Below are 15044 nucleotides of genomic sequence, written 5' to 3' on the forward strand. Positions count from 1 at the left end.
CTCCCAACGTGACCTGTCCTCTGGCGGGAAAGGGTACGCCATTAGTAACTTTTTAGAAATTACCAGTTTCTTATCGGGGGAAGCCCACGCTTCTTCACACACTTCATTTAATTCATCAGATGGGGGAAAAACCACTGGTAGTTTTTTCTCCCCAAACATAATACCCTTTTTTGTGGTACCTGGGGTAATATCAGAAATATGCAACACATTTTTAATTGACGTAATCATGTAACGGGTGGCTCTATTGGAATGTACACTAGTCTCGTCATCGTCGACACTGGAGTCAGTATCCGTGTCGACATCTGTGTCTGCCATCTGAGGTAGCGGGCGTTTTAGAGCCCCCGATGGCTTTAGAAATGTCTGGGCAGGCACAGGCTGAGAAGCCGGCTGTCCCACATCTGCTATGTCGTCAAACCTTTTATGTAAGGAATCGACACTGTCGCGTAATTCCTTCCACATAACCATCCACTCAGGTGTCGACCCCGCAGGGGGTGACATCACATTTATCGGCACCTGCTCCGCCTCCACATAAGCCTCATCAAACATGTCGACACAGCCGTACCGACACACCGCACACACACAGGGAATGCTCTGACTGAGGACAGGACCCCACAAAGCCCTTTGGGGAGACAGAGAGAGAGTATGCCAGCACACACCAACAGCGCTATATAACACAGGGATTAACACTATAACTGAGTGATTTTTCCCAATAGCTGCTTGTATACACAATATTGCGCCTAAATTTAGTGACCCCCCTCTCTTTTTTACCCTATGTAGTCTGGAAACTGCAGGGGAGAGCCTGGGAGCGATCCTTCCAGCGGAGCTGTGAGGGAAAATGGCGCCAGTGTGCTGAGGGAGATAGCCCCGCCCCTTTTTCGGCGGACTTCTCCCGCTTTTTTCTATGTATATCTGGCAGGGGTATTTTACACATATATAGTCTCTATGACTATATTATGTGTTATTTGCCAGCCAAGGTACTCAATATTGCAACCCAGGGCGCCCCCCCCCCCCCCCCCCCAGCGCCCTGCACCCATCAGTGACCGGAGTGTGAGGTGTGCATGGGAAGCAATGGCGCACAGCTGCAGTGCTGTGCGCTACCTTGATGAAAACCGAAGTCTTCTGCCGCCGATTTCCAGGACCCTCTTCTTGCTTCTGGCTCTGTAAGGGGGACGGCGGCGCGGCTCCGAGACCGGACGACCGAGGCTGGGCCTGTGTTCGATCCCTCTGGAGCTAATGGTGTCCAGTAGCCTAGAAGCCCAAGCTAGCTGCAAGCAGGTAGGTTCGCTTCTCTCCCCTTAGTCCCTCGTAGCAGTGAGTCTGTTGCCAGCAGATCTCACTGAAAATAAAAAACCTAAAATAAACTTTCTTTTTCTAAGAGCTCAGGAGAGCCCCTAGAGTGCTTCCAGCTCAGCCGGGCACAAAATTCTGAGGTCTGGAGGAGGGTCATAGAGGGAGGAGCCAGTGCACACCAGGTAGTCCTAAAGCTTTCTTTAGTTGTGCCCAGTCTCCTGCGGAGCCGCTATTCCCCATGGTCCTTACGGAGTTCCCAGCATCCACTAGGACGTCAGAGAAAATAAAGGAACACTTCTTTGGAAAATTAAACTGAAAAATGGCCTACTTTGGCACTCCAAATATAATGGGAACAAAAAACAATAGAGACACCTACAAGAGAGAGAAATGGCCAATAAGAAATGATACACACTCTCACCAAACACACACCATGATACCCAGGGACAGGCAACTTACCTGCTCAGAAAATAAAGGAACACTTCTTTGGAAAATTAAACAAAAAATGGTCTAATTTGGCACTCCAAATATAATGGGAATAAAAAAAAAATAGACACCTACAAGAGAGAGAAATTGCCAATAAGAAATTTAAAAACCACTCTCAGCACTAGAACGGCCACATTGGAAATCACAGGTAACGTAACTATTAGATACTACATGTAAAAAAATAAAAAATAAACAACATTAAACACCAAACAATAAAAACTCATTTTAAACCACTACAAAGGACCATTGCACACCCATACATACTTGGTTTGGTAATATACTAATTTTTTTGAAAATACAAAATAAAATATGTTTTAAATACGCCATCCGCAACACAACAGTAACAAATTTGCAAGCTAACAAACGCACATTTTTATGCTATATACTGAAATAAAAACGTACTCTGAAATGTGATAGGCAACACGTCCACCTTGCTTGTGTCTTGATTCACCACTTATCATCATACACCCACTCACACAGGCTGCAGTCAAGGGTTTTAAATAGCCAGGACAACAATTACTGAAAGTATTTGCATAATTGACACCTGTGCGAATACCTGCACTGGAAATCACACGCAGCTATAAATCGCTAGACACCTGTGCAAACACACATGCCACCAGCAACATGGCTACTCGTGAGCAGATGGCAGCAGAGATGGACCAGGTGCAGCAGCAGATGTCCGCTTTGACACATAGGTGCCTAGCACTGCGGAGGCACATGCTGGAAGCTGCCAGTGCAGATGATGAAAGTGCAGGACCCAGTACTGTTCAAACTCCATCTTCTGATACACAGGAGTTAGGAGGGAATCCCCTGCCAGACACAGATACTGGGGAAACTGAGGGAGATTCAGGCCTACCATCTCAAACACAAAGTACACAAGCAGCTAGTGAAGAGGAAGATGGTGAGGAGGGACAGGACGATAGCTCACAGGCTACATCCCAAAAAAAAAAAGACAGCCCGCCTTCACTAAGAGGGAGTTACGTGTTTTGGTCACACAGGCCATGGAAAAAATTAGAGGCAGCAAAAACATGGGTGCTGCATCCAAAGATCGAATCTGGAGGGACATCACTGGCACATCACAGGAAGTTAGAAGACGGTAAGTGTATATTGACACACCATTTTCTGAGCCAAGTATTATTAAAAACTTAGCTAGATGTGATGCTGCCTATAGCAACCAAATACATAACATGTGTACTATCAATTAAAGCAGGTATTCATAACTTTTATGTCCCTTGCCCCTAATTCTAATCACATATGTAGTTGGGCCGACTTCAAATCCCGCCTGAAGGGCAAGAGGTGTGCGGAGTGGAATGCCTCGAGGGCAACAGGGGGAGGTCCAGCTGCCACTGTGGAATACACAGATCTTGAGATGGCGATGGACTGTGTGAGCTACGACGAGGAGGTTGGGGTGTCTCATATGGACACGGACCTGCCTGAAATACTGAATCCACATGACTTGCCAGGTAAGTTTACACACATATTCCTAAAAAACTAATTTAGTGGTTCAAAAAGTCTCATGTTGGTTTTTTCTTCACTTTTTCCACTCATTCTTCTATTTGCTTTTAACATAACACAGCACAGGTGGGTGAGCAGGTAGAGTCACAGGAGGGTTATGTGGCTGAGGCTGAGGTGGGGGGACCTAGTGTCTCTGCCACTGTGGGACCACAGATTCTATCCGTCCAGATTCCAACTGGCCCCCCCACCCAACCCTCTGCTATCCCGGACATCAAGTCTCAAATTGCCAGGTATGGTATCAGGCAGGGCCAAGAGCAACTCGCCTCCTCCTTCCAACAAATTGCCAATTCCATTCTGCAAGAGCTCCAGAACATCGCTGTCTGCCTTGCCCACAGTGGCAGAGAGCCAGCCACATCTGCTCCCTCCCCTCCTTCTGCCCAGGAAGAACATCCCACTGGGCTGGGCCCTCGAAGGTCACTTCGCAGACCGAGCCGGGAAGAACAACATCAGGCGGGGAAAAAGAAGAGAAAGTGATGTCTCTCCAGATGGCCAGCACCCATGTTTGACATGTTGCCTCAATGTTTTTTATTTTTGCTTGTGTGACCAGAATGTACAACTCCCTCAAAGTGAAAGGGTATTTTTGTGTTTTTTTTAAATTGTAGCCTGTGAGTTATTTTCGTCTACACCTGAGCCATCTTCCTCTTCCTAGCGTGCTGTGTATGTTTGTTTGTGTATTGGTTCCAGAATCGACCTTAGTTCCCCTAAAAGTTTCGTCTGGCTGGGGGTTCACAACATATACTTAGTAAATATTAAACATCATATTTTGTCAGAAGATGGGGTTATCATAGTACTGGGTTCTGCTATGTCAAATTTGGCTCTGGCATCTGCTTGTTGCTATGTCCATCTTTGTATGTGATGCTCATTTGTAGCCATATTGTGTTGCTGCTTTACTTTATTTTTTTAAGTAAAAAAAATATAAAAAAACCTTTTTTGTGTGTTTTATTAAAGGTTATGCACTCTGGAAAACTGTGCCCTGTAAACTATTACATGGCATATTGACATTTGTGGAACAAGGGAACAATCAGAATATTCATACAAACATTGAATATTATAATTTAAAACATGTATGCCTTGCACAACACTTAAGTGGCCATATAAAAAAAACACATAAAAACTTTGGAACTTGGGTTACTAGGGGCAACATGGCATAGTATTAGATATGGACACATATTCCCACACAAAAAAAAAATGGTATTAAGTAACATTAAGTGTAGGCTGCATTATGTTGCTCATGTTATTTGGTATGTACAAAGGAATATGTCTATGTCGAGAACATTTAGCTGATGTAGTTTATAAGTTGGTTTATTCACACTTGATTAAACTTAAAAGTATTAAGCAAATAATTAAAACATGCAGATAACATCAAAGTATTTAACCAAATAAATAAAATACAGTGCATTATTTGTGAGTGTGTCAGATTTATACGTGGTAAAAATAAAAATGTTATGTGGGCATACAATTGCTGTTTGTAGTCTTTTGTAACTGCAGTGTTTGGCAAGTAATTGGTCAACATGTGAATTCATTGGCCAATTAATTGCTAATTAGGGCAGACACACTTCGCAAGTGCTGAGTAGCTGCAGACATACTCCTCGGCTGCGACAAGATAGCGAACATTTGTTGTGTAATTTTTACCATCGCCAACGCATTTCTGCACAAACACGCCTACTGCCAGTTGCCTACTCCCACACTAGCCACCCACTTTCACGCCCATTTGATAAGATAGCGAAGCCGAGCCTCTGCCACGCCTCCGTCACTCCCTGTTTTCGGTGATGTGGTACGAGCTGATTTTCAGTTAGTAATTTTGCACAAGCGTCGTATCGCTCCCTTTGCGCACGCGCATTTCTGCTTTCGCGCATGCGCAGTTTGCGATTTTTTTTGCCATTTGCGATGCGATGAACTGCTGTGAACAACTCGGAATGAGGGCCCAAGTACGGACTTTTGCACGACAAGGCTCCCAATTCTGAGACATGCCTAGCAGAAGCCAGGGCCAGTAACATCACCGTTTTCAATGTGAGGTACTTATCTTCTAACGTCGTCAGAGGTTCAAACCAGGAGGACTGTAGAAAGCGTAACACCAGATCCCAAGGTGCCGTAGGTGGCACAAATGGAGGTTGTATGTGAAGCATCCCTTGCAAGAAGGTCTGAACGTCCGGCAAGAGAGCCAACTTCTTCTGGAAGAACATGGAAAGAGCTGAAATCTGGACCTTAATGGATCCCAGACGTAAGCCTTTATCCACTCCAGCCTGCAGGAAACAGGAACCTTCCCAAGTGGAATTCTGCAGAGGGATATGTGCATTACTCGCACCAACAGATATATCTCCGCCAGATATGATGATAGTATTTTGACATCACAGGTTTTCTGGCTTGCACCATAGTGGCAATGACCTTTTTGGTGAGCTAGGATGTTCTGCTCAACTTTTATGCTGTCAAACAAAGCCGCCGTAAGTCCAGGTAGACGAACGGTCCTTGTTAAAGAAGATCCCTTCTTAGAAGTAGAGGCCAAGGGTCCTCTACGGACATGTCCAGAAGAGCCGCGTACCACGCTCTTCTGGGCCAACCCGGGGCAATCAAGATTGCTCTCACTCTTTGATGCCTGATCCACTTGAGCACCCTTGGGATCAGCGGAATCGGAGGAAACAGGTAGACCAGCTGGTAAAGCCAAGGCGATGTCAGCGCATCGCCTGTGGGTCCCTTGTATGTGAGCAATAGCAGCAAAGCTTCTTGTTGAGGCGAGAGGCCATCAAGTCACTCTGTAGGTATCCCCACCTTTCGATGATCTGTTGAAACACCTGAGGGTGTAGTCCCCACTCTCCCAGGTGGAGGTCGTGGCGACTCAGGAAGTCCACTTCCCAGTTGTCCACTCCCGGAATGAAGATTACAGACAGAGCTCTTACATTTCTTTCTGCCCAGAGGAGTATTCTTGACACTTCTCACATGCAGGCCCTGCTTTTTGTCCCTCCTTGTTGATTGTCTGCACCAGGATCGCCTGATTCCAGAGTAGAGGGGATGCCTGAATCAGAACATTGTAGATAGCCCGAAGTTCCAGAATGTTGATCGGTAGTAGGGCCTCTGGGGCAGACCACCTGCCCTGGAACTGCACCCCCTGCACTCCCCATGCTCTCAAACTCGCATCTGTCGTAAGGAGGAACCAAGCCTGAATCCCAAAGTGTCGACCTACCAGTAGGTTGGAAGACTGTAGCCACCACAGGGGAGAAATCCTGGCCTTGGGTGACAGCCGCATCATCCAGTGCATCTGCAGATGTGAACCGGACCACTTGTTCAGGATGTTCAATTGGAAAGGTCTGGCATGAAACCTCCCGAATTGTATCGCCTCGTACGAGGCCACCATCTTTCCTAACAGTTTTATGCAAAGATGAATGTATACATGAGCAGGTCGGAGAACAATGCGAACCATTTCTTGAAGTGATTTCACATTGTCCTCTGGAAGGAACACTTTCTGTGCTACAGTATCCAGTAGCATCCCCAGAAACAGGAGCCGCTGAGACGGTTCCAGGTGGGACATCTGCAGATTGAGGATCCACCCGTGGCGAGACAGAAGTTGGATAGTGTGATCTATATGGAGCAGTAGAAGCTCCCTGGAACTCTATTTTATCGGGAGATCATCCAGGTAGTTGACCGCCTGGACCCTGAGCTGAAACATCATCTCCGCCATCACCTTCGTAAACACCCTTGAAGCTGTAGACAGGTCGAAGAGTAAAGCCTGAAACTGGTAGTGATCGTCTAGTATGGCGAACCGCAAATAAGAAAAAAATAGGTGAAGGCGCACAAATGTATAGTAACCGACTGCTGTTTTGATGCAAATTGGTAATTTATTTCTAATGAAATTTAAAATCTTTAAAAAACACAATAAAACAAAGGTAATTACCATAAGACCAACAAACATTCATAGGGTTAATACCACATATATTAGAATTCGCTCCACACAGACTGATGCTTTGGTTAGTAAATGGCTCCTTTTGAAGATGGCTTAATGCATGCACCCATCTAAATTAGACCGAATATGCATAAATCTCCTTCAGCTGATATACTCAAAGTCCATGCACATGTGTGAACAAAATATGATTAGTTTTAGTCCCAAGCATTAACTGTTAGTCGTGCAGAAAATAGATCACAAGGGAACCTTGATTGCATGCACTGATGATTAATGAGAGTTACAGAATAATTCTCTTTCAGCTGATGAGTTAAATTTTATGTGCACATAAGAATACAGTATATCTCCAGACCGGCTGAATACTGATTAGTGTGATGGTCACAAGAGTTAATATGAACACGTGCCACTTAGGAAGTAGGTGCTAGCTGTTGTGATGGTGTGGTTTATACTTCACCCATTAGTAATCTCAGGAGCGCTCCCGTGTTGCGTGAAACCCGTGTGTCCTCCTTTTGGTTCCTCCTGCCTGGTCCCCACTCACCGGGGGTACTGATGTCGATTGCAGTGGATGGAGGGCTTTGTAGCTGTGTCCACGGGTTAGTATAACCGCGGCGGCTGTGGAAGAGTGGAGACGCTTGTGTATGTCGCGTGCCGCGACTTCCGGTTTCGGGCTTCCTTTTTTTTGCGTTCCACTTGCGTTTCTCCGCCCACAAAGATGGCGGTTTCATCAGAGGATGATCAGATGCAATTATGTGCAGGTATATGTACATACTAGCATATATACATACACATGTACATATAAATACTATAACTCAGAGAAAAATCATATCCTCTCAAATTTCTATTTATTTTCCATATATATATATATAATATTATTACAACTACATATTTGCAGACTTTTTATATATGGATATATGCATAACACAGTCTCATCAAAATTACAATAAATAAATAATAAGATCAGACAAATACAAATATTTAAAAATCGGACAGGTCTGATTATATAGAGAAATAATTATATAGAAAAAAAAGGGGGGAGGACAAACATCCAATTATCCTAAAGGAGGAGACAGAGGTCATATGTAGAAATAAATATTCAAACTTAATATTTAATATTTATTATTCTACATTCAATATTCCGGAGGAAGGGACAGGGGAAAACGGACAGATAGATATCGTCCCTTTAATTTTCCTTTTTCATGTAGAGACAATAAGAATATATTTATTACTTAATTGTTATGAATACTCATTATTTTTATTTTTATATTTATGTTTATTATTTAATTATTCTATTCAGATACTTGATGTTATTTGTATTTTTTATAAAAAAAAAAAACGTATATACTAAATATTCAATTAAGAAGAGGTATCATAATTCCTATATATTATTTAATTCAATATTTTCATTAAGCCCTAGAGGTTCCAGTGTCTTTAGTCGGAATATCCAATAGGCTTCCCTTCTGCATAGCAGATTAAACCTATCACCCCCTCTTTCCGTCATTCTGACTTGTTCAATCACACATATGTTGATATTCTTTAACTCTCCTAGTTGACAATAATTAGTATGTCTGGATACACTATGTAACAAGCTTTTCTTCAAGATGTTACGTCTATGTTCCAGAAAACGTATTTTAATTTTTCTAATAGTGCGACCGACATATTGTCGACCGCATAAACAGGTAAGTAAATATACAACATAGGAAGACTCACAATTAGTGAAACTTTCTATAGGGTATACCTCTCCCGTGATGTAGGACTTAATGCTGGTTACTTTCCTAGAGCTAACAAAATTGCAGGTAAGACATTTATTTTTAGCACATTTAAAGAAGCCCTTTGGTTTTTCTAATCTCCAATCATTAATGCCCATACTCCTGTCTGTCATGATATTCTCTTGTTTGGGTTTCCTCTTCCCAAACATACTAGGGGCTAATTTTGATTGTAAAGTATCCGACTTCCTATAAAACACTTTAAAATTAGTGTTAGACCCTACATTTAAAAGGGTATCTACTTTCAATATGGTTGCATTCTGATTTATAATTCTCCTTATATCTGCAGCATGAGTATTATACTGTGTCACAAAAACTAATGTACCCCTATTTAAATCTTCTTCTTCTTCCTCCCCCTCGTCTATATTTTTAATTCTAATCATATTTTTATTTATATTTATGTTTTTAATATCATTACTATATTTATTTTTATTTTTTATAAGTAATGCACATCTATCTTTCTTATTAGTATCCTCTAACGCATTCTTCAGGATATGAGAGGGGTAACCTTGGTCCTCAAAAGCTTCATAAACCAGTTTAACCTGTTCTTGATAAGTATCTTGTCTATAACAGTTTCTTTTAATCCTATAAAATAGGCTTTTGGGGACATTATCCCGCCAAGCACGCAAATGACTACTGTCATATCTCAGAAAGTTATTTGTATCTACCGGCTTGAAAAAGGTTTTAGTTTCTATATTATCATCCGCCCTGGACAGGAGCGCAATATCCAAAAATGTAATAAAGTGAGGGTGTGTCGAATGTGTAAATTTTAGACCAAAATCATTACGATTAAGGTGATTAACAAATAAAGTGATAGAAGTTAAGTCCCCATCCCAAATGAAAAATAAATCATCAATGTACCGCTTATAGAGGACCAGGTTCGCCCCAAAGTCAGCACCCCAAATGAGCGCATCCTCAAGTGCACCCATATAAAGATTAGCATAACTCGGGGCGAACCTGGTCCCCATAGCGGTACCCCGTGTCTGTAAATAAAATTGTTTGTTAAATGTGAAATAATTATGCTCCAATATGTATTTTATTGATGCCACTTTAAACATCCTCAGCTTTTCTTCTAAGGATGGGTCTTTCTCTAACACCTGAGTAATCACCTCCAATCCCTTCTCATGGGGTATATTGGAGTAAAGCGATTCTACATCGCATGTGAGGAAATATGTTTTTTTCCAACTTATTTCTTTAATAATGTTTAAAAATTATATTGTGTCTCTAGTATAAGATTCTAATTTAGTGACATACTTTTGTAAATGTGCATCAACAAAATGTGAAAAATTAGAAGTGATAGACCCAATACCAGAAATAATAGGGCGACCCGGGGGTGAAATAAGTGTTTTGTGAATTTTAGGTAAATGATAATAAATGGGAGTGATAGGATAAGGAGTGTAAATAAACTGCCAAGTATCCCTGGAAATTGCGCCCCTGTCTCCTACATCACGGGAGAGGTATACCCTATAGAAAGTTTCACTAATTGTGAGTCTTCCTATGTTGTATATTTACTTACCTGTGGATGCGGCCGACAATATGTCGGTCGCACTATTAGAAAAATTAAAATACGTTTTCTGGAACATAGACGTAACATCTTGAAGAAAAGCTTGTTACATAGTGTATCAAGACATACTAATTATTGTCAACTAGGAGAGTTAAAGAATATCAACATATGTGTGATTGAACAAGTCAGAATGACAGAAAGAGGGAGTGATAGGTTTAATCTGCTATGCAGAAGGGAAGCCTATTGGATATTCCGACTAAAGACACTGGAACCTCTAGGGCTTAATGAAAATATTGAATTAAATAATATATAGGAATTATGATACCTCTTCTTAATTGAATATTTAGTATAAACGGGTTTTTGTTTTTTTTAAATAAAAAATACAAATAACATTAAGTAATTGAATAGAATAATTAAATAATAAACATATAAATATAAATCTAAAAATAAAAATAATGAGTATTCATAATGATTAAGTAATAAATATATTCTTATTGTCTCTACATGAAAAAGGAAAATTAAAGGGATGATATCTATCTGTCCGCTTTCCCCTGTCCCTTCCTCCGGAATATTGAATGTAGAATAATAAATATTAAATATTAAGTTTGAATATTTATTTCTACATATGACCTCTGTCTCCTCCTTTAGGATAATTGGATAATGTTTGTCCTCCCCCCTTTTTTTTCTATATAATTATTTCTCTATATAATCAGACCTGTCCGATTTTTAAATAATAAGATTTTACTCACCGGTAAATCTATTTCTCGTAGTCCGTAGTGGATGCTGGGGACTCCGTAAGGACCATGGGGATTAGCGGCTCCGCAGGAGACTGGGCACAACTAAAGAAAGCTTTAGGACTTCCTGGTGTGCACTGGCTCCTCCCACTAAGACCCTCCTCCAGACCTCAGTTAGGATACTGTGCCCGGAAGAGCTGACACAATAAGGAAGGATTTTGAATCCTGGGTAAGACTCATACCAGCCACACCAATCACACCGTATAACTCGTGATACTATACCCAGTTAACAGTATGATAACAACTGAGCCTCTCAACAGATGGCTCAACAATAACCCTTTAGTTAGGCAATAACTATATACAAGTATTGCAGACAATCCGCACTTGGGATGGGCGCCCAGCATCCACTACGGACTACGAGAAATAGATTTACCGGTGAGTAAAATCTTATTTTCTCTAACGTCCTAAGTGGATGCTGGGGACTCCGTAAGGACCATGGGGATTATACCAAAGCTCCCAAACGGGCGGGAGAGTGCGGATGACTCTGCAGCACCGAATGAGCAAACTCTAGGTCCTCCTCAGCCAGGGTATCAAACTTGCTCTTGCAAGAGTGTTTGAACCCGACCAAGTAACAGCTCGGCAAATTTGTAAAGCCGAGACCCCTCGGGCAGCCGCCCAAGAAGAGCCCACTTTCCTCGTGAAATGGGCTTTCACAGATTTAGGGTGCGGCAGTCCAGCCGCAGAATGTGCAAGTTGAATTGTGCTACAGATCCACCGAGCAATAGTCTGCTTAGAAGCAGGAGCACCCAGCTTGTTGGGTGCATACAGGATAAATAGCGAGTCAGTTTTCCTGACTCCAGCTGTCCTGGAAACATATACTTTTCAGGGCCCTGACTACGTCCAGTAACTTGGAATCCTCCAAGTCCCAAGTAGCCGCAGGCACCACAATAGGTTGGTTCACATGAAAAACTGCTACCACCTCAGGAAGGAATTGGGAACGAGTCCTCAATTCCGCCTTATCCATATAAAATACAGATAAGAGCTTTTGACAAAGCCGCCAATTCTGATACACGCCTGGCCGACGCCAAGGCCCACAGCATGACCACTTTCCACGTGAGGTATTGTAGCTCCACGGATTTAAGTGGCTCAACTCAATGCGACTTCAGGAAATCCAACACTACGTTGAGATCCCACGGTGCCACTGGAGGCACAAACGGGGGCTGACTATGCAGCACTCCCTTAACAAAAGTCTGAACTTCAGGCAGTGAAGCCAGTTCTATTTTGGAAGAAAATCGATAGAGCCGAAATCTGGACCTTAATGGAACCCAATTTTAGGCCCATAGTCACCTTTGACTGTAGGAAGTACAGAAATCGACCCAGCTGAAATTCCTCCTTTGGAGCCTTACTGGCCTCACAGCACGCAACATATTTCCGCCATATGCGGTGATAATGGTTTGCGTTCACTTCTTTCCTAGCTTTAAATAGCATAGGGATAACTTCCTCCGGAATGCCTTTTTCCTTCAGGATCCGGCGTTCAACCGCCATGCCGTCAAACGCAGCCGCGGTAAGTCTTGGAACAGACAGGGCCCCTGCTGCAGCAGGTCCTGTCTGAGCGGCAGAGGCCATGGGTCCTCTGAGATCATTTCTTGGAGTTCTGGTTACCAAGCTCTTCTTGGCCACCCGGAACAATGAGTATAGTTCTTACTCCTCTCCTTCTTATTATTCTCATTACCCTGGGTATGAGAGGCAGAGAAGGGAACACATACACCGACTGGTACACTCACGGTGTTACCAGAGCGTCCACAGCTATCGCCTGAGGGTCCCTTGACCTGGCGCAATATCTTTGTAGCTTTTTGTTGAGGCGGGACGCCATCCTGTCCACCTGTGGCCTTTCCCCACGGTGTACAATCATTTGGAAGACTTCTGGATGAAGTCCCCACTCTCCCGGGTGGAGGTCGTGTCTGCTGAGAAAGTCTGCTTCTCAGATGTCCACTCCGGGAATGAACACTGCTGACAGTGCTAACACATGATTTTCCGCCCATCAGAGAATCCTTGTGGCTTCTGCCATCGCCATCCTGCTTCTTGTGCCGCCCTGTCGGTTTACATGAGCGACCGCCGTGATGTTGTCTGACTGGATCAGCACCGGCCGGTGTTGAAGCAGGGGTCTAGCCTGACTTAGGGCATTGTAAATGGCCCATAGTTCCGGAACATTTATGTGTAGGGAAGTCTCCTGACTTTTCCATAGGCCTTGGAAGTTTCTTCCCTGTGTGACTGCCCCCCAGCCTTGAAGGCTGGCATCCGTGGTCACCAGGACCCAGTCCTGTATGCCGAATCTGCGGCCCCCTAGAAGATGAGCACTCTGCAGTCACCACCACAGCGACACCCTGGCCCTTGGAGACAGGGTTATCCGCCTATGCATCTGAGGATGCGACCCGGACCACTTGTCCAACAGATCCCACTGGAAGATCCTTGCATGGGACTTGGCGAATGGAAATTCTTCGTAAGAAGCTACCATCTTTCCCAAGGCTCGCGTGCATTGAAGCACCGATACCTGTATTTGTATTAGGAGGTCTCCGTCTAGAGACGCCAACTAATTGGACTTCTCCTCCGGGAGAAACCCTTTTTATCCTGTTCTGTGTCCAGAACCATACCCAGGAACAGTAGACGCGTCGTAGGAACCAGCTGCGACTTTGGAATATTCAGACTCCAGCCGTGCTGTTGTAGCACTTCCCGAGATAGTGCTACTCCGACGAACAACTGCTCCCTGGACCTCGCCTTTATAAGGAGATCGTCCAAGTACGGGATAAGTACTTCGGCCATTACCTTGGTAAATACCCTCGGTGCCGGGGACAGACCAACGGCAACGTCTGGAATTGGTAATGACAATCCTGTACCACAATTTTGAGGTACACCTGGTGAAGAGGGTAAATAGGGACATGCAGGTAAGTATCCTTGATGTCCAGTGATACCCTGAAATTTTCCAGGCTTGCAATAATCGCCCTGAGCGATTCCATTTTGAACTTGAACCTTCGTATATAAGTGTTCAAGGATTTCAATTTTAGAATGGGTCCCACCGAACCGTCTGGTTTCGGTACCACAACATTTTGGAATAGTAACCCCGGCCTTGTTGAAGGAGGGGTACCTTGATTTCACCTGCTGGAAGTACAGCTTGTGAATTGCCGCCAGTACTACCTTTCTCCGAGGGCAGCAGGCAAGGCTGATGTGAGGCAACGGCAAGGGGGAGTCGTCTCGAACTCCAGCCTGTATCCCTGTGATACTACTTGCAGAACCTAGGGATCCACCTGTGGGCAAGCCCACTGGTCCCTGCAGTTCCCGAGACGCGCCCCCACCGCACCTGTCTCCACCTGTGGAGCCCCAGCGTCATGCGGTGGACCAAGAGGAAGCGAGGGAAGATATTTGATCCTGGGAACTGGCTGACTGGTGCAGCTTTTTCCTTCTTCCCTTGTCTCTGTGCAGAAAGGAAGCGCCTTTGACCCGCTTGCTTTTCTGAAGCCGAAAGGACTGTACCTGAAAATACGGTGCTTTCTTACGCTTTTGTGAGGAAACCTGAGGTAAAAAAATTTCTTCCCAGCTGTTGCTGTGGATACGAGGTCCCAGAGACCATCCCCAAACAATTCCTCACCCTTATAAGGCAGAATCTCCATGTGCCTTTTAAATGCAGCATCACCTGTCCACTGCCGGGTTTCTAATACCCTCCTGGCAGAATGGACATTGCATTAATTCTGGATGCCAGCCGGCAAATATCCCTCTGTGCATCCTTTATATATAAGACAACGTCTTAAATATGCTCAATGTTAGCAAAATATTATCCCTGTCTTAGCGTATTAATATTATCTGACAGG

The 15044-nt window shown here is 43.8% G+C and overlaps 1 long non-coding RNA gene across 1 annotated transcript in view; it reads right to left on the bottom strand.

Annotated features, from left to right (window-relative positions):
- Positions 1–1574: 1574 nt before the first annotated feature.
- Positions 1575–15044, bottom strand: part of LOC134933338 (uncharacterized) — a 28055-nt gene continuing 14585 nt past the window's right edge. Inside the window, exons 3-4 of the long non-coding RNA XR_010179676.1 lie at positions 1747–1844; positions 1575–1662 (exon numbers count right to left, since the gene is read on the bottom strand). This is a non-coding gene — a long non-coding RNA (uncharacterized LOC134933338). The remainder of the gene's footprint in view (positions 1663–1746; positions 1845–15044) is intronic.

Source organism: Pseudophryne corroboree, chromosome 6 (genome assembly GCF_028390025.1).
Source record: "Pseudophryne corroboree isolate aPseCor3 chromosome 6, aPseCor3.hap2, whole genome shotgun sequence".
Taxonomy (NCBI): domain Eukaryota; kingdom Metazoa; phylum Chordata; class Amphibia; order Anura; family Myobatrachidae; genus Pseudophryne; species Pseudophryne corroboree.